At 48.0% G+C, this 26,097-nt stretch overlaps 1 protein-coding gene and 1 long non-coding RNA gene across 7 annotated transcripts in view; one reads left to right on the top strand and one right to left on the bottom strand.

Moving 5' to 3' along the window:
- Positions 1–448: 448 nt before the first annotated feature.
- GATAD2A (GATA zinc finger domain containing 2A) overlaps positions 449–26,097 on the top strand; it is an 80,306-nt gene continuing 54,657 nt past the window's right edge. For 3 of the 6 annotated variants that reach the window (XM_079960651.1, XM_079960658.1, XM_079960655.1), the window contains exon 1: positions 16,304–16,504. The gene's annotated coding sequence lies outside the window, so the exon portion shown is untranslated. Of the gene's footprint in view, positions 571–16,303; positions 16,505–26,097 lie in introns of those variants that run through there. The other 3 variants (XM_079960652.1, XM_079960656.1, XM_079960654.1) reach the window with 2 other exon arrangements.
- LOC307207279 lies at positions 13,273–16,009 on the bottom strand. Its single transcript, XR_013834601.1, has 3 exons — positions 15,870–16,009; positions 13,339–14,351; positions 13,273–13,287 (listed from the first exon to the last, which is right to left on the bottom strand). It is a non-coding gene; the product is annotated as an uncharacterized lncRNA (long non-coding RNA).

Genomic DNA, 26,097 nt, shown 5'->3' on the forward strand with positions numbered 1-26,097 from the left:
ATCGTCGGATTAGAATATCACGTGAGGGGGCGCGCCTCGAACCGGCGCGCAGATACGCGAGGCGAAAAGAGGAGAGGCGGGGAGTCACAAAAGGGGCGTGGCCTCTACCAGAAAGTGGGTGCGGCTAAGAGGCACGCCGACGTGCGAGGCGAAAAGAGACGCGCGGGATTGCCGGAGGGGCGTGGCTTGATCGGAGAGGGGCGGGGCCTGGAAGGGGAAAGCTGTGACGGCGGAGGGGAAAAACAGGAGGGGGCGTGGCTGCGGTCGGCAAGTGGGCGGGGAGAGCAGCCGGCGTCGTCGAAAGCGAGGGAGGCAAGAGGGGGCGTGGCCCGGGCCTGGAAGCCGATCGCCCGCCTTTTCTTCCCCTTTGCCCTTCCCCGCGCACGCGCACTGGCCTCCCGGGGCCTTTCCTCCCGCCTCCTGTCAGCGGCCACCTGAGGGAGCCTCCTCCCCTCCCCCACCGCGCTTCCCTCCCCTCAGCCGGGCCAAGCCGGGCCTTGCCTCGCTGAGGGAGGAGGACCAGCCCGGAGGAGGAGGAGGAGGAGGAGGCCCTCGGGAGGAAAAGCTGAGGTAAAGTCCGCGGGGGCTTCGAGGGGAGGGCGAGGAAAGAAGTTCCTGCGTGAGGGGGGGGGGATTTTTGGGGGGGGGATCCCCACCCCCCCCCGCACAAACACACACCGCGTGTCACTGAGGAGGGAGGGAGAGCAGACGGAAAGGGGCGGATTTCGAATATTTTAATGATTTTCATAGTATTTCTTAAATTTCCATACCCCGCCCTTCCTCCCAAAGGAGCCCCCCCCCTTTTCCTGCCACCTTTTCTGTCACGCGAGGGCACCGTGTGGGGGAGGGGAGGGCCTAGGTGCGTGGCGTGTGCGCTTTTTCTGGGGGGACTCAGGGGAGGGTGCAGTACTGGCACCTTATTTCCAAGAAGAAAAGCACTATGTTTATATAATGTTATACCTGTATGTATGTCTGTCTGTCTGTCTGACAGGCCAGTGTGAGTATTCATATTTTTTTTTTTCGAGTTGGAAGGGACCCTGAGGATCATCTAGCCCCACCCCCTCAAGGCAGGAATAGGCAGCTGTCCCTACGTGGCCTTTCGAGCTGGTTTTGTTGGTTAAGGGGCAGAAAGCAGGGGGGTGTTCGAGAGGTTGAGCAGAGGGAGTTTTTTGGGGGGGCTGGAGGGGTTGAGGAGAGAAATCTGGGGAAGCATTTGGAGTTTAGGGGGCGTTCAGGTTTTGCGGCTGAGTAGAAGTTTGTTTGGGGGTGTTTGAGGGGCCGAGAAGCAGGAGTTTTTTTGGGGGGGTGTTGAGAGGATGAGCAGAGGGAGGTTTGTGCTAAGGTGTCAAAGGATTTGGTACTAGGAAGCAGGAGGGGTGTTTGCGATGGAAAGGAGTTCGGTTGGGTGGTTTAGGTTCAGGGGGAGCAATAATAATAATAATAATAATAATCTTTACCATCAATGGCTAATTTGTTCCCCACGCATCTGACTGGGTTGGTTGCCCCAGCCACTCTGGGTAGCTTCTAACACATAAAAAACATAATAAAATATCAAACATTTCAAAACTTCCTTATACAGGGCTGCCTTCAGATGTCTTTTAAAGGTTATATAGTTATTTATCTCCTTGACATCTAATGGGAGGGCTTTGGAGGTGGGAGGGGGGGTTCAGAGGGATTTTGGGGGTGCTCAAAGAATGAGCACTGAGGACAGCATTTAACAATATACCACTTGATTGTCACAAGTCTTTTAAGGGGTTTACAAGCAATATTAAAATTATCAATAAAAGCATTTACAGATAATTGAAATTAAGAGTCAAAAAATAATAATTGTAGTTCACAACATCTAGGGAGCCCAGCTTATGGGTCCATCCCTGTTGCACATTACAATTCTATGTAGCTTTCTGGATCTAGACCCTAAAGTTTTTCTTCTGCATGTAGGTGGCAACTTAAGCAAGGAGATGGTAAGTGTCTGGCACGTCTCCCTTCACACATTAAGGGGGGGGGGAGGAGTTGCTGGAGAATAGGCTATCTTTATGTTAAGACTGTTGCAACACACTGCTGTTCAAAAATCATCTGGAAACCTGGTCCAAAATGGGCCTTCTCAGTAGTTTACACACCCACACACTTATGGAGTAACTTTTCCAAGGAGGCTTGCCTGGCCCCATCTCCCTGGTGATGAAGTCCTTTCTTTTGATGTTGCTATCTGCAGCTCCCATTGGCCCCAGCATACATGACCAGTGGCCAGGGATTATGGGAGCTGTGGTTCATCAACATTTGGGGGAGGGGCAAAGATTTCCCACACCTGATTCTAGACTTTGGGTCTCCTGAATTTATATTAACCTTTCCTACCTTTGTTCCGTCCAGGTGTTTTGGACTACAACTTCCAGCTGCCACAGCCAGCACAGTCGGGAACCCATCAACCTTGACATCATAGAACCAGGCTGGCTAGAGCAGATGAGAACTGTAGTCCAAAACTTCTGGAGAGCACCAGGTTGGCAAAGGCTGGCTTCAGTAATCTGAGCCTTTGATGTTTTTTATTTTGGGGGTGTGGCATGGCAGTTCTGTTTTGTTGTTTTCATCCACCTCCCCTTTTAAATGTTTTTTTAAAAAACTTTTCTTTTTTTAGCTCCCCCCCCCCCTTATTTATCACCAGCCATCCAAAGGACCTTGTTATGGGGTGGCATAGAAATATCAAAAACTAAATAAGGAAGAGGTACCAAGAGTGGTGGGTGAAGAAGAAGGAATTTGCTTTGCACATATGGAGCTGACTTAGACAAAATCTGATCATTGGTCTGTTTGTCCCAGTATTTTCTGCACAGACTGGCAATAGTTCTACAGGGTTTCACAGTCAGGTGGTATTCCCAGCTCCTAGAGGTGCCTGCGATTGAACTTTGTACTTTTTACATGCAAAACATGTGCTATACTACTCAGCTGTGGACCTTCTAAAGATATTGTAAAGTTCTGATCCTCATGCTTATGAACAGAGGGCTGGTTTAAATAGGAACATGCCTTCTACAGAGCTAGACTCATTGGTGTCTCTGGCATTGTCAACACTGGCTGGCAGTGACTCTCCAGGGTTTTGGACCAGGAATCCTTTCCAGCCTTACCTGGAGATACTGAGGATTGTATTTTAATATTCTGTTGGAAGCCGCCCAGAGTGGCTGGGGAAACCCAGCCAGATGGGTGGGGTATAAATAAATTATTATTATTATTATCATTATTAAACATGCCTTCTGCATGAAAAACAGTTTACCACTAGGCTACAGCCCATCTCCAAATATAGTTTCTAGAGATATGTGTGAGGGAACATGGAGGGCTCAATGAGAATGCCAGGAGAGGAGAAGAGCCGGTTAGGGAGACTCGGGAAGAGGGTGAGGTTGGTGTAATTATACACTGGGTAGTATGGGAATCCACTGGGTCCAGGTGTTCCAGGAAGGAAGGGCAAGCTGAACTGAGATCAGGGAGGTGGGAAATCAAGAGGTACAACTAGAGGCATGCAGGGGCTTGTTTTGTCTTAGAGATGGAAGTTTTGCTGGTGGCAGAAGGCTGAGCACTGAAAGAGCAGCAAAGGGAAGGAAAGAACGCTCCGGGCAACATTTTGGCTAGCTGTGTTAAGTCTCTGGCAGGAAAAATAAATTAAACCTTAAAAAGACGTAACAAACGTATTATGGTGGAAGCTGTCATGGACTGGAGTCTAGTGCCCTCAGATACGTAAAGTCACTTGTCTGGTGTATAAACCCTGCCATATGCGAGCAGTGTGGTATCTAAAAGTATGCTTGGAGTGCCAAAAGTCAACAGAGAGTTGTTCTCTCCATCTCTCATAACACCAGAATTCAGGACCATCTAATGAAGCTGAATCTTGGAAGATTTAGGACAAAGGAAATACTTTTTCAGACAGTGCATGATGAAACTGGAATCCTCTCTCAAAAGAAGTAGTAATGGCTCCCAACAAGGATTAGATAAATTCATGAAGAATAAGGCTATCAGTTGCTACTGCCTATGATAACCGTACATTGCTTCCAGGATCGGAGGCATAATGCAAGTTGTTTGGGTTCAGAAGTGGGAGAGTTGCTGTGGTTGCACTCAGGTCCTGCTGGAGGCTTCCCATTGGGACATCAAATTGGCCACTGTGAGAACAAGATGCCAAACCAGATCTGCCACTGAATGAACTGCAGTGCACTTTCAAAGTTTTTATGAGGGCTGGGGGGAATTAATATAGATAATGACAAGCATATATATATATATATATATATATATATATATATATATATATACACACACACACACACACACACACACCTTCATTCCTGCCCATCATCAGAAGACCCCAGGGCTGGTTACAGCAACTACGTAAATAAAACCCAGTAATAAAATATCACATAATGTTGTCAAGTATGCTTGTTTCTCACTACACAGGCTGATATTACAGTCTTCACAGAAAGGCAGGTCCTCAGCCAGCATCTAAAGCTGAGTACATTGCTCTAACCTGGCTCAGTCTTAATCTCAGGGTTGTGGGTTCAAGCCCCACATTGGTCAAAGGATTCCTCATGGGCTTATCCAACTCTGCAGTACCATGAATGCTGTGGTCGGCCTAACTCCCAGAGGAAGTGCCTTCCACAACTGGAGCTTCTGTTGCTGAGAAGGCCCTCTGATGGGTGACCGATCCTCAGATTTAACTAGTTATATTAGTTAAAGTGCAGTATTCATATGCCATTTAATTACCTAGATCTCTAAACTCTAAAAAATAATGAAAAGCATGTAGGGGATAAAACCTATTATGCAACAGAAAACTTCACTGCAGTGCACTGCTGAAATGGAAAGGCCATTGCAAGAAGACCTCTCTCCTCCCAGCCAGGAGGAAGCTCCACATAATTGGGCCCACAGTACTGAACACACTTAAGGCTGGAACTTGCAGCAGGGCATCCCCTGCAGATCTTGGGTCCCCAGCAGGACAATATGGCGAGATGCCCGGATCCCAAATTGTTAAGGGCATTATATGGCAAGAAGCTACAGCTTAAATCAGTGTAAAGTAATTGTTATGTCATCAGGAAGCAGTGCTGCTGTTCACACGTCCTGGCATTGATAGGGCAGTTGAAACTTGTACTAAGATAAAAACCAGATCTAAGCTGTATGTAGGAAGCTGCCTTATGCTGAGCCAGATCAACACTGACTGGCAGCTGCTCTTCATGGTTTCAGGCAGGGGAGCTTCCCAGCCTGGGGATTGAACCTGGGACTGACTACATGCAATGCATGTTCTCCAAGCTGCATCTCCCCCCCGCCCCGGATGAATCCATGGAGGGTTAGCAGAGGGGTGTCGAGCTATGCAGGCCCACAGAAGTAAACTAGCCCCTCAGATATTTTATCTGGGGCAGCCAGTAGCCCAGGTACCTAGCACAGTGGTGAGGAACCTGTGGCCCTTCAGATCTTGCTGAACTATCAGCTTCCATCCAGCCCCAGGCAACATGACCCAGTGGTTAGGGATGACTGGAGTTGTAATTCAGCTACATCTGGAGGGCCACAGGTGTTCCCCACCCTTCCAAAGGGAGAATCTGTTTCATTCTAAGCCCATGAGGCAGGTTGCTTGAGACATGATTTTTTGGGGGGACGGATAGATGGACTAGTGCTCTAACCACTTCACTTCACTGCCTAGGGTGGCCCAGGAATGCAATTCCAATAGCCTATGATGGAATGCTCAGCTAACCACCCTTCTCCCCTCCCCTACCCCGCAATTGATTTCTGTTCCTGAAATAGCTGGGGAAGTGAGACATTTCCTTCCTCTTGGATACAATGACAGGGATGTTAAGTCCTCAGGTGATGAGAGAACTGCCCTACTTTTCAAATCATTAAGCCAGTGCTTTGTGTGTTTATGCTGGGGGTGGGGCCACCAAAAGCAAGGATTTCTTCTTTTCACATGTCACTCCCTCCCTCCCCAAGAAATGTGCTTTTGGAAGAAAATATTACATGCTCTGAAGATCCATTGTGTGTGCCCCTCCCGCTTACACAGGCCATGGTTGGGGATTTGGGTTGAACAATTCCTTACAGGTTAGGAATCAAACCTTTGCTTTCTTGTGCTCCATTCAAAAAGTTATTTTAGAGATGGAGTTGCGTTGTGTTTGTGTGTGCGCCTTTGTTCTACCTTTCCATTATCTCCAAGACAACAGCTGAAAAATTAGGAAGGTTGTCAGCTGTGCAAATCTTCGGGGGGAGGGAGTTTATTAGCCCATGCTGTGCACCCACCCATACCTGTGCTAGACAGCTGTGGCACATACCCTGTGAGAAATGTATTTGGAGATATTAACCTTAGGAGACAGGGAAAGGCAACTAACACGGAAATGTAGAAATAAAGGGGTGTTTATTTTTTCCTTTATTTTTTCATAGTACTGGGAGTCATCTAGTAAAACATACCGTCCAACATTTCTCTGATGAAAAAAGGGATGTCCTATTCCATAACAGTTATAGTAGTAGTAGTAATAATAATAATATTTATACCCTGCCCACTTTGGGCGGCTTCCAACATACATAAAAATATAATAAAACATTAAACATTAAAAATAACTTCCCTATACAGGATGGCTTTCAGATGTCTTCTAAGTGTTGTATAGTTACTTATCTCCTTGGCTCAGGGGTTGCATAACAACATTTCTCCCATGAAAATTGGAACAGCCTACCATACCTTCCAACATTTCTCTGACGATAATAGGGATCTCCTAAGGAAAAGTGGGACATTCTGGGATGAAATCAGAAACCGGAACAGCTTCTATAAATGTGGGACTGTCCCTGGAAAATAGGGACACTTGGAGGGTCTGGTAAAACTGAATGGAGATAGAATCGGAACTTAAGAACATAGGGTTGTATCCAATGTTAGAAAGTATGCATTTTGAAATGAATGGATATAACTAATGTAGGCCCATTAATTTCAGTGGGTCTGCTCTGGAATAGAACTTAGTTGAATGCAGCCCAAAGAAGAACTCTGCAGCTGGATCAGGCCAAAGGAGGACCAAGTAGTCCAGAGTCCTGTTTTTATAGTAGTGAACCGGATGCCCCAATAGTAAGTGCCCACAAGCAGGACCTGAGTGTAACACCAACTCTCCCCACCCATGATTCCCGCTGCTAACCATGATGGTTGTGCTCGCGTCCTCCTTGCTGGGAGACAGCAATGCTTCTGAATATCAGTTGCTGGAAGCCCCACGATGATGGCAGTTGGACTAATTTATGGGGCACACATTTATTAGCAAGTTATTAGTGTCATGCAAATGTGAGGTCCAGTTTAAAAAATCCAACCAGCATCTGCCACTCCCTCAAAGTTCAGCATACTTTTAACTGTCAGAATTGCCTGGTGCAGGCTGAGATTCCAGCATAAAGGCGGCAGCAGGGGGAGTTATCTAGAAACTTTTTGTGCATGGAACTGTGTTTACTTCGAAAGCTTGCTTGCTTTTCTGTGTCCCCACTTCCATTCATTGAACAACTGCCAAATGTATAAAGGCCCATGTCAGACTGGAAGCTGCAGTCCAACTCACTGAAATGTTTTCTTGCAAAATTCTTTTAAAAGGGGGGTTATGAAACACACCTTTCCTTTTTATGTTGGGAGCGGGTGTCTTGCCACTGAAAGTGGTGATAGCTTCTTTCTCACCCTAGTAAACACTTGGTTGTCTCCAACAATTTCCTACTCAGAGTAGACCCATTGAAATTAATGGACATGAACCAAGCATGTCTTATTTTCAATGGGTCTACTCTGAGTAGCGCTAGCTTGTGTCCAGTGCTAGTCATCCTCAGAGTAGGCTCACTAATATTAAAGGACACGACTTACTTAGATCCATTCACTTCAGTGGGGCTACTCTAGTTTAGTTGGATGCAACCTGCCTTTAAAAACAAAACTATTCTGAAGAACTTCACCCACCTTAAAAACAATGCAACTCCTGCCCGCCCCCCAAGGAGTGTTTTATGAACTGCTAGTTTTATAATGACGATCTTAACTCTGGTTATGACCTTCAGACTACACTGCCCGATGCTTCTCTTTGATGGCTTTGGATTGATGCTGGTCTTTGCTATAGGGATTGTTTTCTATAACTTAATGTACAAAAAACAATCTTAACTCACTTTTGCAGTTTGCATGGGGAGGGTGGGCCACATTTCATAGCCTACAGAAAGCATGATCGTTTATGGTGTGCATGTTCTAGAAAGATGGCTCTGTAGGGGTACATGAGCAACAGGAGAGAAATGAGAAGTCTCTGTTCCAATGACTTTACAATTAGAAAGGTTGATGGCAAAGGAATGTGGGAGAGAAATGGAGCAATATGAGTATAGCACAATGGATGTGAACCAATGCATTCCCTTAAGACTTTATTTTGTTAGGGGAGTGTACAAAGTAGTTTATAAAGTGGGGGGGGGAGCAAGGGTGGGAACTTCAGGCCCATTGCACAAAAGCAGCTCCATGCCTCTCCATTTGGCCCTCAGGACCAACGGTAGAAATTCACCAGGCACATTTTGCACCTGGCTATCGGCCACTTGCGACCATGTGAAGATGCCTGGGCAAAAGGATGGCGCCTGACGTCTCCACCATCTGGAGGTGCATGCAGAGGGGTCCTTGGACCTGGACCTTTTTCACAAACTTGCAACACATTCTGTAGAATTCTATCCATTATATTTTATCTGCACAATCAATGAATTTCAAGAACCAAAAAGTCTTATTGAAAAATACAACTTTCAAGCCGCCTGGCCCCAAAATGGCAACTAGTCATTCTGTTTTGGCAACTGTAATCCTGGTTTGAGGAGCCATTTTGTGCCAAGTTTTTTTCACTGCTTGGGACTCTACCCAGGCCAGCATCTCTCACCAGCCCTGCCTCTTTATCTCCTTGGGTAGGAGTCCTTTAATTCTGACAATGCATCTTGCTACCTGAATGGAGGGCAGAGGGGTGTGTGGGCGTGGGTGTAGAATACACCTATGTGTTGTACCTATGGTACAAAAGGTAAAATTTGCATTTATTGCTCTGCCAACTTTCCCTTCTGGCTCTGCCCATCACCGCAATGTGGCCCCTGGAAGATTAGCCCAGGTCTTTATTCCCATCCAGGGACAGAGTGTGAAATGTGGATGAGGAAGGATGCCATGGGAAAAGCAGGAAGCTAAAAGAGTCGCAGGAAAAAAGGAACAACCTTTTGCTTGGTGCAAAATCTAATCACTGTCCACAACTTTTCCAGGACTCCCAATTATTTCAATTGGAAAGTGGGGTGCAGGCCATTGCATGCCGAGGGAATTTCATGTCCGTTCTAGCTCCACAGGGGCATTCTCAGAGTTCAAGAACACATATCCCAACCCAATCTGTGAGGCAGGATAATAGCAGGCTTGCAAATGCCCCACACCTTGGTTACCTGTGGAAGAGCAAGAATCATCTCCGGCAGAACAGGTTGGGAAGCTTTATGAGAGCCCGTTTCTGTGTCTCTTCTTTCTTTCTAACCTTTTTGACACAAGTTGTGCATTTTTGGAAAACCATTTTAAAATATGGTTAGCAGCAGCAAAAAGATAAATGTGGGCTGGTGACTTAATTTGTAAGGCTGCTTATTCCCATTTTAAAAGATGGAAGTGAGCACTGGGAACTGATCCCCCCAGAGCCAAAGCCATCTACTGTTAGGGTGGGGTGTAGTGCACAGGATAGCTGTGCCACCTCCAGAATTCTGCAGCACACTACTGTTCTTGTCCCCATCAGCAGTTCAGAAAAACAATGAGTTGTATTTTAATCCCAGGTGTGCAAATCTTGCTTTGAGGTCAACAGATTCCTTTCCCCCTCCCTCCGTCTTTCATATACTGTACACAAACCTATTTATTTAATGTAAGTTGACTCATCTTCTCCTTGTCATTCCAAGTGCACCTTTCCGCATCCACCTGAACAAGTTATGCTAAGTGGTTTCACTTAAGAGCCCAGCTGAACAAGCCCCGCTAAAGTCTGACACCCAAGGGTGCTAATTCTCCAATGAATACCTAGACAATCCTTTTAAGTCAGGGATTGGGGGGGGGCACGTTTTCCAGTTCTAGGGCTGCATTCCCTTCTGGTAAAGTTTTTGAGGACTGCATGCAAGTGGTGAGCGGGGCCACAGGTAAAACTGGGCAGAGCAATGGATGCAAATTTAACCTTTGGGCAGTAGGCTGGTTTCTGCTCACGCACACCTTTCTCTCCATCCTCCATCAAGGCAAGCAAAGAGGTTTTATCACAGATCAAAGGCACAGTGCAGTCAAACTAAAACACTCAAGGATGGTGTGAAGCAGGAGCTGTGACAGGGTGATGCAGGGTGCCAACTTGAATCAAATATTGGGGGGCCCAGGTAAGCCCCACCCTGCATAATCGATCACATGACACGGTGCACACACACCATTTGAATGGCAATACTCATCAACTTTGGGGGAAGGGCAGCCCCCTCAAACATTTTATTGTGGGGGGGGGGGGGAGACTCTCAGACCATAGGAGTTGGCTTCTATGGGGTGATGCATCGGGAGAGTTTTGAGGGCCAGGTAAGCTGGAGGGCTGAATTCTGTCCATGGACCTGAGGCTCCCCAACCATCCTTTAAATGTGTTTTCCTTTTGAAAAACGAAAAAAGGCAAAACTTAGATCTGAATAGGATTCAGTACATGAGTGATTTCCATGCCAGGGCTTGAAAAAGACAACTGCCATTTTGAAAGCATCATTTCCTTTGTTGTTGTTGTTGTTGTTGTTGTTGTTGTTAAAATTTCTATACAACCCGTCATCTGAGACTGACAGGGTGGTTTATAATACACCTCTCTGCCGTGGGCAGGGCTTTCAGTCTGGGTGGAGGGCAAGGAATAATAATTATTATATTATTTGTACCCCGTCCATCTGACTGGGTTGCCCCAGCCACTCTGGGCAGCTTCCAACATATATAAAAACATAACTAAACATTAAACATTAAACAATTCCCAATTCAGGGCTGCCTTCAGGTGTTTTCTAAAGGTTGTATAGTTACTTATCTCCTTCACTTCTGATGGGAGGGCATTCCATAGGTTGGGCGCCACTACCAAGAAGACCCTCTGCCTGGTTCCCTGCAACTTCACTTCTCACAGTGTGGGAACTGTCAGAAGTCCTTGGAGCTCAATCTCATAGCTCTGTGATAGATTATCTGCTTTGCATGTAGAAAATTCTGTCCCTGGCATCTGCAGGCATGACAGGGAAGAGACCCCTGGAGAGCTGCTGCCAGTCAGTGTGGACAACACTAAGCTCAATGGACCAATGATCTGACTCACTATTAAGGTTTCTTCCTCTGTTCCTAACTGAATGCCAGACCACATGGGCCTTTGGTGTAATCCAGCAGGGCTCTTCTTATTTTAAAATCACCACCTCCGCTGTATGGATGGTTCCTGTGCACAAACCTCTTCTCATTCCCCTGCTCTTCTGTCATTGTATTATTTGCCATGTGCTGAAATATTCCTGTGCTTCATTATAATGATTTTTTTTTTAAAAAAAGTTCTGGTCTGTGTGGATCAGAGGTACACACCTGCTTGGTACCATGCAGATTTTGTTGGCCACTGTGAAAAAAGGATGCTGGAAGGCAGGACTTGAACCCATGGCTTCAAGTGACAAGAAAGAAGATTCTGACTCAACTTCTGGAATAACTTTCTGACAGAGGAACAGACTCCCTCGGGAGGTGGTGGACTCCTTGGAGGTTTTTCAGCAGAGATTTGGTGGCCATCTGTCCTGGATGCTTGAGCTGAGATTCCTGCCTTGCAGGGGGTTAGACTAGATGGCCCCTGGGGTCCCTTCCAACTCAGCAATTCTATGACTGGATAGGCCATTGGCTCGATCCAGCAGGGCTCTTCTTACATTCCTCGTTCTTGGCAATCAGCATGGCCCAATGGTCAGAGATGATGATAGCAGAATTGTACTCCAACAACATCTGGAAGGCATTACATTGGCTAACCCATGGGGAGGTGACTAGCCTTCACACAGCCTACCAGGCAGACAGGTATACCTTGAGCTGTCCCCCTTTCCTTCGCTCGCTCTCAAAATGGTGTGCAATCTCTGGCCTGTCTCAAGAGAACACACATTAATATTTAGGAAAGCAGATGATGTAACCCTTGCTATTTCTGTCGCCACTAGCCTTAGCTGGAAGGAACCTAAAGGGAAACCGCTCCACGTTTTGTTCTTTTTAAAATATTAGCAGTATTTAACTAAGGCCCTCCTCGCTTGACCCAACATGTTTGCTTCCTCTTCCAATGCCCTGGAATCAGAACATTAATAGTTAAACAAATGTGAAAATGTAGGCCTGTGATTTGTGACTTGGCGTTGTTGTCTCCATGCCTCACCGTTGTGAAATGGCATTAACATAGTTTATTAGGCCTGCTTCCAGAGGGACTGTCTTTGTTCCCATATTTGCAAGAGGTTGTACTGTATGTTCTGCTTTGCATGCAAAAGGCCCCAGGTTTAATTCCAGGAATTTCCAGGTAGGACTCGGAGACACTTCTATCTTTTAAAAAAACCAAAACCATGGGGACTGGAACCTTACTACATCTTTGAAATTATCCATAGGTTATGTTGTTCTTAACACTGCATGCTATTCGTTGCAAACCTATTATTCAGACAGCAACAAGGTTAGGGAGATCACATGCACCTCACCATTAGCTTCCATTGGGGATGCGGGGCAATAGTCAGGGATGATGACAGCTAGAGTCTAGTAATAATACTAATACTAATTTATTTGTACCCGACCCATCTGACTGGGTTGCCCCAGCCACTCTCAGTAACTTCCAACAGAATGTAAAAATACAATGAAACATCAGATATTTTAAATTTTCCCATACAGGACTGCCTCTGGAAAGTCGTGTAGTTGTTTATCTCCTTGAAACTGGGCGGGAGGGCATTCCACAGGGCAGGTGCCACTCCCAAAAAGGCCCTCTGCCCGGTTCCCTGTAGCTTCACATTTCGCAAAGAGGGAACCACCAGAAGGCCCTTGGAGCTGGACCTCAGTGTCCGGGCTGAATGATGGGGGTGGAGACGCTCCTTCAGATATACAGGGCCAAGGCTGTTTAGGGCTTTAAAGGTCAGCACCAACACTTTGAATTTTGCTCGGAAACATACTGGGAGCCAGTGTAGAACAAGGGAAGCAATTGCCAAACAGGTCACTCTGTGGCAGCCCCTAAGCTGTGGAACCCCTCTCTACAGAGGTGAGCATGGCAGCTTAAATTGTATGGAATCAGAACTGTAGAGTTGGCAGGGAACCTGAGGGTCATTTAATCCAAACCCCCTGCAATGCAAGAATCCCAGCTAAAGGCCATTCAACCTCTGCTTAAAAACATCCAAGGAAGGAAAGTACTTTACTGCATGCTGAAAAGACACCTTTTTAACCCTCACCTTTGACACCCTAATTTGTTCCTCTGAATTTCAGTTCCTGGGAATCACAAGTGGGGAGAGATACTGTTGCACCTGTGTCCTGCTTGTGTGTTTTTCCCCTCAAAAGCGGCATCTGGTTGGTCACTTTGAGAACAGGATCATATGCTAGATGGCCTATTGCCCTGAGCAGCAGGGCTCTTCTTGTGTTGCTATATTTTAGGACCCACCCTATCCTTCCTGACTGTAAATTCTTTAAACAGTTTCAATATTGCCTTTATACATTGCTGTAACCTGTCCCAGCATCTTATGGGGAAGAGTAGTAGCGAGTGCTAGCCCTACTCACAACAGACATGCTGCAATTAAAAGGCCAAAGTGAGTCATGACCATCAATTGCAGCAGGTCTACTCTAAGCAGGACTGGTATTGGGCTTTATTTCTTGGCCACTCTGACCTTAAACTTTGCCCGTGGTCACCTGTTTACGGTGCACTATCTCCAAACTCCCTCTTAAAATGCCATAGGACTGGGCAGCGTCTTCTGTAGCAGATTCCTGTTTCAACTTCTGCCCTCCTGTTGAGAATTTTAGGTTTAAGAAAGCTGACCATGTTTCCCTGGCAAAATATAAGAAAATGAAAAAGGTCTTCCTCTATTCCATTTGTTTAGGTGAAGAAGGGGGGGAAAAGACAGTAGATAGCCGTTTTCCCTTCGGACCCACCCTGCTCCTACAAACTCACCAGGGAGTATAATTAATGCAGCACAGCTGATGCCCTCCATTCTTCAAACACTGTGTTACCTTAAAGGCACACCCCAGAACGTGACACCTAAAAGACCTTGGAATGCTGACAGCCATCATGGCCAGCCTCAGCCTCATGACCAGCCAGACCACACCTTTTCACCTGCTTTGCATTCCAGGTTTTATTGTGTTCACCGAAGGGTAGTTGGTGTAAGGGCTGGGCGTGTTGCCGCCGCACTTGCCTCTGGTGTAGACTTGAAATCTCATCCTCAAAGATGGGGTGGGGGAGCTGTAGTGGGCACAAGAAATTGGATGGAAGTTATTAATACCGTATTTACTCAAATCTAATCTCATTTGTCCAAATTACGCTGCGAAAATTCAGGTGCGCATTAGATTTGATGGCACGTTTGCATTTGCCAGCAAATACCTATTTTGGTTTCAAGGGTCTGAAAATTGAGGTGTGCATTAGATCTGAGGGCACTCGAATAAATATGGTAACCTTAAAGAGACTTAAAAGTTGCTGATGGAAGAAGCCTAAGAGCTGCAGCCCACAAGAGACTGGAGCAGGGTCCACCACTGTGCAAGCCTTGCATCCAAAGTTATACTCGCAAGTAGACCCACTGAGTAGCACCTTCTATACAGGGCAGGTACCCACTGAGATGAATGGACCTGTGTTGGTTATGTTCATCAACTTCAACAGTTCTAATTCCTGAGTAGAATTAGCATTAGATACAGCCCACTCAAACGAAAGGACATGACTAGATTGGGCCCATTCATTTCAGTGGCTCTACTGTTGAGTATTTCATGCAGCCAATTCCTGGAGTCTCTCCTTACAAATAGAAGATGAGGTGGGGTGCTTCCTGCAACCCCCGGAAGACACTGCTAGTAGCAGTAGATGGAGGTGGCTGGTGTGTGTGCCCCCCCCACCCCAGTGGCTTGAACCTGGGACCTCCTGCGTACAAAGCAGGTGCCCAACTGCTCCCCCAAAAACAAATTAAGATTACAGTCCTCCAGCTCTGAATCAAGTGCTGGTTTTAACGGGGAACACAAAGGAAACCTGCCTTATGATGGCTGTGGCTGATTGAAGTTTGGAGCCCAGCAGTGAATGGAGGCCTCAAGGGGTTTGGCCATAGGTGGTTTTTTATAGCTCTCATTTTAACCCAGATTGTGAATGTCCCAATTTCGCGGAAACTGTCCGGAGCAATTGTGGTGGAGTGGGTGGGAGAACCATAGAACTGCATAGTTGCGAGGGGCTTCGAGGGTCGTCTAGCCCAACTCCTTGCCATGCAAGAATCTTTTGCCCGACGTGGGGCTCGAACCCACGACCCGGAGAGCCAGACTCTACCGACTGAGCTGCCCTGTCCCTCGCATTAGGCCCCAACCAAAATGCCAGAAGGCGAGAGCAGGCTTTCAACTCCGCAGCGTCAGCGGAGAGCTCCGGAGCACCTGGAAGCTTGCTGACAGCTTAGTCGGCCGGCCCCGATAAAGGGATTACCGTTCCGGCCGCGGCCGCCCTTATTCCCGAGCAAACGCAGCAAGCAAACTCGTGTCGTCAGCCCCCCGGGCCTCGCAAGGCGCCAGGCAGCTGCGAGTCCCGGACGGCCGTCCTGCTCCTTCCTCTCCCTCTCCAGGTCCAACAAGAAGCGCTCTCTGGCACCGAGGCCCTAGCGAGGCTGGGCGGCTTCTCTTCCTCCCCCCGCCCCCAGCATGCAAAGCCCCATCGGATGTAGCAGTAGCCGCCGCCTCCTCTTCCCTGCCCGGGGTGGGACACGCAGAAAGAAGCCCCTGCCTCTAGATCGGCACATACCCAGACTTGGTTTGCCGCGGTCCAGCCTCTCCACGTGGCCCCCAAGAGAAAGAGGAACACCGACAAAGTGGGGGGTCACCCCCGTCGCATCCTCAGCCTTCCTTCTCTGCCCCGATCTCCAAGCCGATCCTTCGCTGCGCTCTCTTTTCGACGCCTATCTCCTGCCCGAGTCTCCTGGTTGCGCGCCGGCGCGCGCTCTTCCAGCCGTTCCATTTTGCGCAAAGTTTTTCGGGCGGAGAAAAAGGAAGGAGATGGCAGAGGCGGAGTTTGCCTGCTGCCATCTAATTAAGAGCTTGGCCGGGGGAGGGAAGAGAGGAAGAGGAAGATCGGAGGAGGAGGAGGAGGAGGAGGAGGATCCAAGAGCCAAGTGGGCCGGCGGCGGGCGGTGCGCGCATGCTCCTGCCCCGCGACTCCATGTGTAAAGAGCGCATTTGGCCAACGGAGGGGGGCGAGAGCGCAGCGGGATTGGGAGAGAGGAGGGATCTCGCCGGCCGGTTCGAAAGAGGAGGCTGCTCTTCCTCCTCGCTCCCTCCCCCCCCCCCGCCGGTGAAGGGGGTGGGCAGAAAAGGGAGGCTTTTTGAAAAAGAAGTGGACCTACCCGAGCTTTCGATTTGGGGGATCGTTGAAGCGGCTTTGTAAGTGCGTCTCTTTCCAAGTTGGGGTTTTCCCCCCTTTGGGGTGGGGGGGGAGTGGGATTCCTGCGGCCTGGAGAGGGCTGGGGCTGGGGCTGGAAGCCGCCTTATCTCCCCGGCCTCGCCGGACTGGGAGTTTGCTGCGCCTCCCGGCCGGCCCCTTCGCCCGGCAGGGTGGGGGAGGCGAGAGATTTGGCTTCCTCGACTTCCTGCCAAAGCCTCTTCCGAACCTTCGACGGGCGATTTCGGGAGGAGCTGGACCTGAAGCAGCTGGAGAAGAACTTTTTCTTTTTCAAAAAGGTTTCGTGTTCATAAAAACTCGCGAGAAAGTGGGTTTTTCTTCTTTCTTTTGCGTGCTTCCCCGAGGATGGAAGTGGGGGGAGGACAGAGAGAGAGAGAGAGAGACAGGAAGCTGGAACTTGGGTTTTGGAGGAGTTTCCTCTTGACAATATACACTTTTCTTTCCCCGAGAAGGAGTTTCCAAACTACTCCGCTCTCTAACAGCCAGACTCGCCGGGTTCTGTAGCATTATCTGATAAAAACACCCACCGCGGCCTTTTGGGTGGGAAGGAGGAAAAAAGCTTGTTTCAAAAAGTTAGAGCCCTGTTTTGTCCTCTTTCCCCGGCCTTGCTTCTTCACTTCCTCTTCCTCCTCCTGCCACCATCCCGCACTCCCTCCTTTCCCTCCCAGTTTGGGGAGAAGAGAGAGAGAGAGAGACTGGAGTTGAGTGGGGGCGGGGAGGCAGAGGGCGGCCGGAGCCCTTAAATACAAAGCATGGCTCAGAAAATAACTCCCCTCTGCCCCCCCCCAAAAAAAAACACAGACAGTTGTTTTATTGAGTGTGGGGAGGGAGAGTACTTCTGGGGGGAGCTTAGGAGACAGGTCAGTGGGGCTTCTGGGGCGTCTGAAATGGCTTCCTGACTTTGAATGAGCAGGCCACTGGCTTTATTGGGCGTGGGGGGGGGCAGAGAGGGAGAGTTTAAAAAAAAAAATCGGAGGGGAGGGGAGCTTGAGGACATAATTGCGTCTTCTCTTAGCACCTAAACCTGGCAGGTCGCCAGACAGGATTCTGTTCCAGAATAAAAGTCCCTCCTCAATCCTCCTCTTAGGTTGAAGATGATGATGGTGACGGTGGTGATGTGCTGGAGGGGTGGGACCTAAGCTTCCCCCTGTAGCCCGATTCGCCTTGCACAGACCTTTTCTCACTCTTGCTTGCCCCCTCCCCCACCATAAATCTTGCCCCACCTCTTCCTGGAGTTTTGCATTTATTTATTTATTTGATTTTCCACTGAGCTCTGTCTCTGTGACGGTTTCCTTTCCCACTCCGTGGTCTGGCCACTGTGGCTTCAGGTTTTCTGGTTAACCAGGTCTTCTTTTGCTTCAGATGGCTGCTCTCACTCTCTGTTTATAGGGGAGTAGTTCCTCCTCTCTTCTTTCCTGCACCCCCTCCAATCTCCCTCATCACCTTCAAATCCTTCTCAAAATATCATTCCTAATGGGCATCTCTTTAAGCTACAGAGAGGGAGGGAGGGGAATGGGGGGACCTGTGGCTCCTCTCCAGGTGTTATCGATGCCAGAAGGCCACAGATGTTGCCCCTCTTCAGTCTGCAGAGCCCCCACTGCTGTATATAAACAGGGAGCCGCTTTCCATCAGGAAAGACTCTGGTTGTTTTTGGACTATAACTCCCATCATCCCTAGCTAGCAAGACCAGTGGTCAGGGATGATGAGAATTGTAGTCCAAAAACATCCCAAGTTTGGGAAACACTTCTCTAGCCGAATCCACCCTAATCTGTGAGTCGTGCAGAATTCCAGGGGTTCCAAGTGCTTCGCCAGGGTCTGCGCTTGGCCTTTGGGAATGAGGCACAGCGGAGACACTGGTGTCTCTAGGATGTATGGCTTATGTACACAGATATACCGCCCGAGCCTATAGTGGAGAGGTTCCCAGCATTAACACCCCAATAGCGTCTTGTTTCTCCCATAGCTGCGGCCTTGGATTCAGGCAGAAAGCTCAACATTGTGCTCTGCCTTTTCCATCCTGCAGCCTTTTCCCACATCACAGCCAATTCTTAAACTCTACTTCAAAACTCTTCTTTTTCTTCAAAACTAATTCTGCGTTGAGGGAGGGGGCCCCCCTCTTTTGCTATCCTAATGGCTAATTACCTTCCTTTTGTCCATCACCCCAGGCAATTTCCTAGTCAGGAAATATATTTTAACATTTACCTTGATTAAATTCTAACTCCTGCTGGACACAGGAATTTAGGGTGTCTTGCACCCACAAACATAACATTTTCCAACATGCTGCCCTCCAGCTGTCTTTGAACTCGCAGCAACTACAGAATTGTAGAGTTGGAAGGGCTCCCAGGGTCATCTAGTCCAACCCCCTGCAAAGCAGAAATTATGGGCAATGGTCAGGGAAGATGTTGGTGTTGGGTGTTTTGGTCCAGAGGCCACAGGTGTTGTTCCCATCTCCGGAGCAGACAGAGGGATGTTCATCTCCCTTAACACTAGGAGCATAGAAAGCTGACTTAAACTAAGTCAGACAGTTGGTCCATCTAGTTCAGTGTTGTCCACACTGATTGGAAGCAGCTCTCTGGAGTTTCAGGAAGGGGCTCTTTCCCAGCCATCACTGGGGATTGAACCCAATACCTTCTGCATGAAAAGCAGGTGCGTTCTCACTGAACTGCGGTCCTTCCCAAAGAAGAGGGGTTGCCTAATGTGACAGGTTGGCAGTAGGTTCAAGAAGGCCTTCAGAAAAACATTTTGGGTATTTCTGTATTGCTTGAAAACCACGTATGGATCATGTTGACATGACAGAGGGGCTTCCAAATTTGGAGAATGAGAAAGTGTTGGATATATAAGGTAATCACCAAATTAGCTTATATATTAAATTAAACCTGGGTTACAGGCAGCACAGCAGTATGTGCAGGTGCCATTTTGACCCCCCCCCCAGTGGAGTTTATTCCTATTAATTTCATTTCTTTACTGGTTTATATTTTAAATAAAAAAATCTCAAAGCCATTTACAACATTGAATAAGGCAATCTAGAATACAACTGATTCAAGCTTCAGGGAAAATATTTTGGATCCTTCTCTTAAGTGACATTTTGCTTTCTCCATATTTAGTTCCCTGCTTAATTTATAGAGTTGCCCCATAGCAGAAAGGACTCTAGGAAGCCTGTAGGGTATAGTGGTTAGAGTGCTAGACTAGGACCTGAGAGATTAGGGTTCAAATCCTCACTCTGTCGCTGGGTGACCTTGGAGTCACTCACAGCCTCTTCACCAACCTCACAGGGTTGTTGTAGGAATTAACTGAGCAGGGGGATAAACCATGGAGAAAAAGGTGGGAGATAAATGCAATAAATGGGGACGCAGGTGGCGCTGTGGGTTAAACCACTGAGCCTAGGGCTTGCTGATCAGAACATTGGCGGTTCGAATCCCTGCGACGGGGTGAGCTCCCGTTGCTCACTCCCTGCTCCTGCCAACCTAGCAGTTCAAAAGCACGTCAAAGTGCAAGTAGATAAATAGGTATCACTCTGGCGGGAAGGTAAACGGCATTTCCGTGCGCTGCTCTGGTTCACCAGAAGCGGCTTAGTCATGCTGGCCACATGACCCGGAAGCTGCATGCCGGCTCCCTTGACCAATAAAGCGTGATGAGTGCCGCAACCCAGAATCGGCGGTTCGAATCCCTGCGACGGGGTGAGCTCCCGTTGCTCACTCCCTGCTCCTGCCAACCTAGCAGTTCGAAAGCACATCAAAGTGCAAGTAGATAAATAGGTACCGCTCCGGCGGGAAGGTAAATGGCATTTCCGTGCGCTGCTCTGGTTTGCCAGAAGCGGCTTAGTCATGCTAGCCACATGACCCGGAAGCTGTACACCGGCTCCCTCGACCAATAAAGCGCGATGAGTGCCGCAACCCAGAATCTGCCATGACTGGACCTAATGGTCAGGGGTCCCTTTACCTTTACCTTAAATGCAATAAATGACCTGCTTAAGAGAGCTGGAGGGGCCAGCCAGGTGGAGGGGCCATTCGCCAACCTGTCATCCAGATATCTCCACATGGTCACAAATGAACTCGTATCAGTCGCAAAATGTGCCTGGCGCCTGGTTAATTTCAAGCATTGGAAATAAATACAGATAAACATGGGATTTATGTTGCCATAAGACAGCATAAGGTGGATGGCTAATCTGGGTGGAAGGCATGACCAGTGGTCAGGGTAATGGGAGCTGGAGTCCAGACACTTCTGAAGGGGCCCTATAGATGTTCCCCATCCCTGCTGCTGGGAATCAGCATTCCCTACCGCATGCAAGAGATGGAAGAATGCCTCTATTTAAAAGAGGCATTCTCTCCAGGAGAGCAGGGGATGCCTCTTTAATCAAATGGGGTATCCGTCACCCTCCTGATGTTGGGCTCCAGTGTTAGAAACTCAGATATATAAGCTAGGTGCCAAAAGGCTCCTTAAACCATTTGCCAAAACTTTGTCTACTTGCCGTTGTGGTTCAAGATTGCTCTCGTGTCTTATTTTTCCAGTGATGGGACTGACTGATGGATTCTCAGTCAAATATCTGGCTAGTTCAGATGACAACCTTGAGCCAGGTTGAGAACTTTGAGAACTTAAAGAAGAAAAGTCACTTGATCCAAGGACTGTCTGCCTATCTATTGGCCTATTCCTACTTCTTTTTCTTAATGGTAACAGGAACCATTCATAACCTAGGAATATTCTTCCCAACTGTGAGCAGGGCAGTGGGGTAAGAGAAAACAAGCAACAATTCACTAAACCACTGTTTCCTGCTCAGGCTGCACAGAAAAAGCACTTTGGTTGCTGAAATACATTCTGATTGTACAGATAAAAAAGATAGAATTCTACAGGATGTGGTATTAGCAAGTGAAAAGAGTCCAAATCCATTGATGCCCACGCATGCACCTCCAGGTGGTGGAGATATCAGGTGCCATTGTGGCGTCCAGGCATCTTCACTTGGTTGCAAGTGACCAATAATCAGGTGCAAAAGTGCGCCTGGCTAATTTCGAACACTGCCTGAGAGCATCATGCTGGCAGCTACCTCTGTGCTACATTGCAGAGTTATTATCACACGCGGAGGACAGAGACTGATGCCATGGAGTGGTATTCGGCTCCATTTTACTCAGAGTAGACCCACTGAAATTAACAAACCTGTCTTGGTCGTATTCATACATTTCAGCGGGTGTACTTGCTGTGAAACTTAGTTGAATGCTGCCCTTGTGGTCTTGCTTGGAGTGTGTGACTGACCGCTGTCAGGAACAGGACACTGGGTTACATGGAATTTTGGTTTGATCCAGCAATTCTTCTTGCCCATGGATAATGTTCCTTTTAAATCTCATGGCATGCAAGCTAGCAGCATGCCTTTGAAGACTAGATCACTGGGGTGATGCCACTGGGTAGGGTTTTGGACTCCCTGACATTGCTAGGGGAATTTCTCTGCTGACTGTCCTCTCTCAGAGGCAGTAGATGGAAGCTTTGGGCCTGACCCTGCAGGGCTTCTTTCCTCTACTTCAGTTTATCCTTTATTTATTTATTTATTTATTTATTTAAGAGCAGTCTTATTCAGAAATAAGTCCTGGTCATGCTGATTGAACTGAAGACCCCCGCCCCTTTTCAGAGCTTGCAGGGCCTGGGATTGTGGCTTTACAGATTCTGGGGTTAAAAGCTATCATGCATGCAAATGCTCATGGTTTTTACTTTCGCTTCTGAGCTCTGTACTTCCCCTTGCTCTTAAAAAAAAAACCTGTGAAGGTGTAGGGGTGTGTGTGTGTGTGTAACTCTGAATGGGGGAGTGAGGTTTAACAGGTGGTCAAGGCAGGGTAAGACCCAAATATTGCTAAAATGGGTAAAAAGGTAAAGGGGACCCCTGACCATTAGGTCCAGTTGTGGCCGACTCTGGGGTTGTGGCGCTCATCTTGCTTTATTGGCCGAGGGAGCCGGCGTACAGCTTCTGGGTCATGTGGCCAGCAGGACTAAGCTGCTTCTGGCGAAACAGAGCAATGCACGGAAACACCGTTTACCTTCCTGCCATAGCGGTACCTATTTATCTACTTGCACTTTGACGTGCTTTCGAACTGCTAGGTTGGCAGGAGCAGGGAGTGAGCAACGGGAGCTCACCCCGTCGCGGGGATTCGAACCGCCGACCTTCCAATCGGCAAGTCCTAGGCTCTGGTTTAAGCCGCAGCGCCACCCGTGCTAAAATGGGTAGCTCTCCCATAATTCAGTAGAAGAGGAAGGTGGCTTGAGCACAAGGGGGAGAGACAGAGGGAGAGGTCTGCAGCAGTTGCAAAGTAATAATTTCCAGGGGGGTAATCTTGTTGTCTCCAGAAATAACGGATTTTAAAACAGACAGGGGTGGTAAAAGTTGGCTTCTCACACAGGATTTGTTGTAAGGCTAGCTGTTCACTGGGGGCGAGAGTTAGTGTGGTGTAGGGCTAGGCGACATCGTGATATACTGCTATATCACAGTGTCTAAAATAAGGATGGAGCTGTGGAGAGCCATTGGCTGGCTTCACGGTCTTTCCCGCATCATGATTTTTGCTTAGTGCGCCCCCCCCCCCCCATGATTTGCGATATATTGCAAGGTAAACAATAAAGTAACCAATATCACAATATGGACTTCAAACTGGTTTGGGATGATATACAGTGGTACCTGGACTGGAATCTTACTACATCTTTGAAATTATCCATAGGTTATGTTGTTCTTGACACTGCATGCTATTACAGTGGTACCTCAGGTTACAGACGCTTCAGGTTACAGACGCTTCAGGTTACAGACTCCGCTAACCCAGAAATAGTACCTCGGGTTAAGAACTTTGCTTCAGGATGAGAACAGAAATCGTGCGACAGCAGCGGGAGGCCCCATTAGCGAAAGTGGTACCTCATGTTAAGAACAGTTTCAGGTTAAGAACGGACCTCCAGAACGAATTAAGTTCTTAACCCGAGGTACCACTATATCAATATATCACCCAGCCCTGGTGTGGTGCGGAGGTTAGAGGGTCAGACTTGGACCATGGTTCGATTGCCCACTCAGCTGTGAAGCTCACTGGGCCATTCACTTCCTCCAGGTAACCTACTTTGCAGGGTAGTTGTGTTGGGGAAGCATCATGTGTGCCACCTTGAGCTCCTAGGAGAAAAAGGTGGGGTATAAATGCAATTAAAAACCAATAAATAAATACCACTATGTGGAAAGAGCCGTAGCTCAGAAGTGGAGAACCTGCTTTGAGAGCAAAAGGTCCCAGCTTTTATCCCCAATGGCGTCTTCAGGTAGGGTCTCTGAAAGCCTGGAGGGCAGCTGCCAGTCCGGGAAGGCCACACTGCTCCAGATGGACCCAATGAGAGCTGCCCCTGTGCATTCATAACCCTTGCAGGTTTCCCCAGAGTTTGCAGCTGGTTAGGAGCCAGGATGTCAGGTTTGGTAGACTGGAGACCCAGGATGCCTTGAGTTCTCCCTCGTGTTCCCAACAGACACCCAGAATTCTGCCTGTTCCTCGCCTCTCCTTTTCCTGGGTCAGTGGGAGCATAAACTCCGCCTTATTACAATCACCTGGCTGCACGGTGAATTTTTTTAAAATTCCTGCTGCGAAGGCATCTTGGCGTCTGGCTGCTGCGTGAATGGGCAGGGGGGGGAGGGGAGGGAGGATGTTGCGTAGTCGTGTCCCAGCATTGCATCAGCATAGCTGTGTACTTGGCAAACATCCCAACCCTTGGCTGTTTTTCAACATCTGGATCCTTAAGACGCCTCCCGGGAGTTTGAGTTGGGGGGGTGCGCAAGAAGGGTGGGTGCTGCAGGGAAGGACGCATCTGCCCAGTGGGGGGGGGGCATTTCGTGTTGTGTGCCCTCTTGCTCCCACGCCCCGATGCACATAGTGAACACACGGGGACACACAGCCTCCATGGAATCCTTGAGCGAGTCTCTCATTTGTTCATTCATTCCTGGTAATATTTGGACAATGTTCCGCTGATGTCTTGGAGCAACTTGCAAATTAAAGCGTCGGAGATAAATTCATGGAGGAACTGTGTTAGAAACTCCGATATAAAAGCTAATTGCCAAATGACACCTTAAGCTTTGGTTGTGGTCTAGATGTTCCCTCCGCCTAAAATTTATTACTATTATTAATTTCATTTCTATACCGCTTTATATTTTAAAGAAAAAAAATCTCAAAGCGATTTACAACACATTAAAGCATGAAATGAAACAATCCATAATAAAAGAAGTTCAAGCTTCCAGCAATATATTTCAGATCCTTCTCCAAGAGACATTTTGCTTTCCTCAAATTTATTCAGTGATTTCATTTAGAGCAGGCATGTCCAAAGTCTGTTTTGGGAGCCCAATCCGGCCCGCCAGCCAGTTTAATTTGGCCCCTGTGGCAGTTAATTTCCTGGGGTAAAATCCTAAAAAAAAACAACCCTCAACAACCTCAATCCTAAAAAAAGGTCAACAACTTTCGTTGACCCTTCGGTCAGCCTCCACGGCCCTTCACTTCACCAAATCTGGCCCTCTTTGGAAAAATTTTGGACACCACTGATTTATAGAGCTGCCTCATAGCAGGACTCTAGGTTGGCAGGGTGGGGCAGTGGCTAGAGCATCGTACTAGGGAGAATTGAGAAATCAAGGCATCCTAGGCCTCAAGCGTACATATCACTAGGACCTGGCAGATCAGAGTTCAGATCCCCACTTGGTCGGGAAGCTCATTGCGTGACATTGGAGCCAGTCACATACTCTTAACCTCCCTCACAGGGTCGTCCTAGGGAGTGTGACTCATGCACCACTTGGAGAAAAAGGTGGGATATAAAGGCAGTAATTGAGCTGTTCTGCTGACCTGCTTAAGAAAGGTGGAAGGGCCGGCTAAATGGAGATTTCAGTCGCCCAGAGATCTCCGCAGGGTTGCAATTGGACCCGCGACGGTTGCAAAATGAGCCTGGTGCCTGGGGAATTTTGAACACTGTGGAGGAGGGAGGGGCGCTTTCAAGGGCTACTGGGCACGATACTATGCTCTGCCTACCTGTACAGTTGTGAAAACCAGAAGTGGGGAGAAGGGGAGAGTAGCTTTTGGGCTCAGGCTATGCTTGCAGGCTTTGTAAAAGGGCTGTCTGGTTTGCCATCGTGAGAACAGGATGCTGGACTGGATAATAATAATAATAAAGTTTTATTTATACCCCGCCCTCCCCAGCCAAGACCGGGCTCAGGGCGGCTAACACCAGGTATAAAAACAATTGATTAAAATACAACTTAAAACAAGATTAAGTACAGAGCTGCTTAGATCAGACCAGTGTTTCCTAAACTTGGGTACCCAGCAATTTTTGGACTACAACTCCCATCATCCCTAGCTAGCAGGACCAGTGGTCAATGATGATGGGAACTGTAGTCCAGAAAACAGCTGGAGACCCAAGTTTCTGAAATACTAGTTTAGACCAGTCCATGGATAATTAAGGCTGCCATTGACCACGATGTCTGTGTTCTCCCTCCACTATCTGGGGCAATAAAACCTCTCATAACCAGTTGTTGGGAACAAGTGGGGAAACCTGCTTTTGCTTTCACTTCTTTCTTGCCATCTTCCCTTTGGGGCGTCTGGTTAGC

The sequence above is a fragment of the Podarcis cretensis genome (assembly GCF_951804945.1).
Source record: "Podarcis cretensis genome assembly, chromosome: 18".
In the NCBI taxonomy this organism is placed as follows: Eukaryota; Metazoa; Chordata; class Lepidosauria; order Squamata; family Lacertidae; genus Podarcis; species Podarcis cretensis.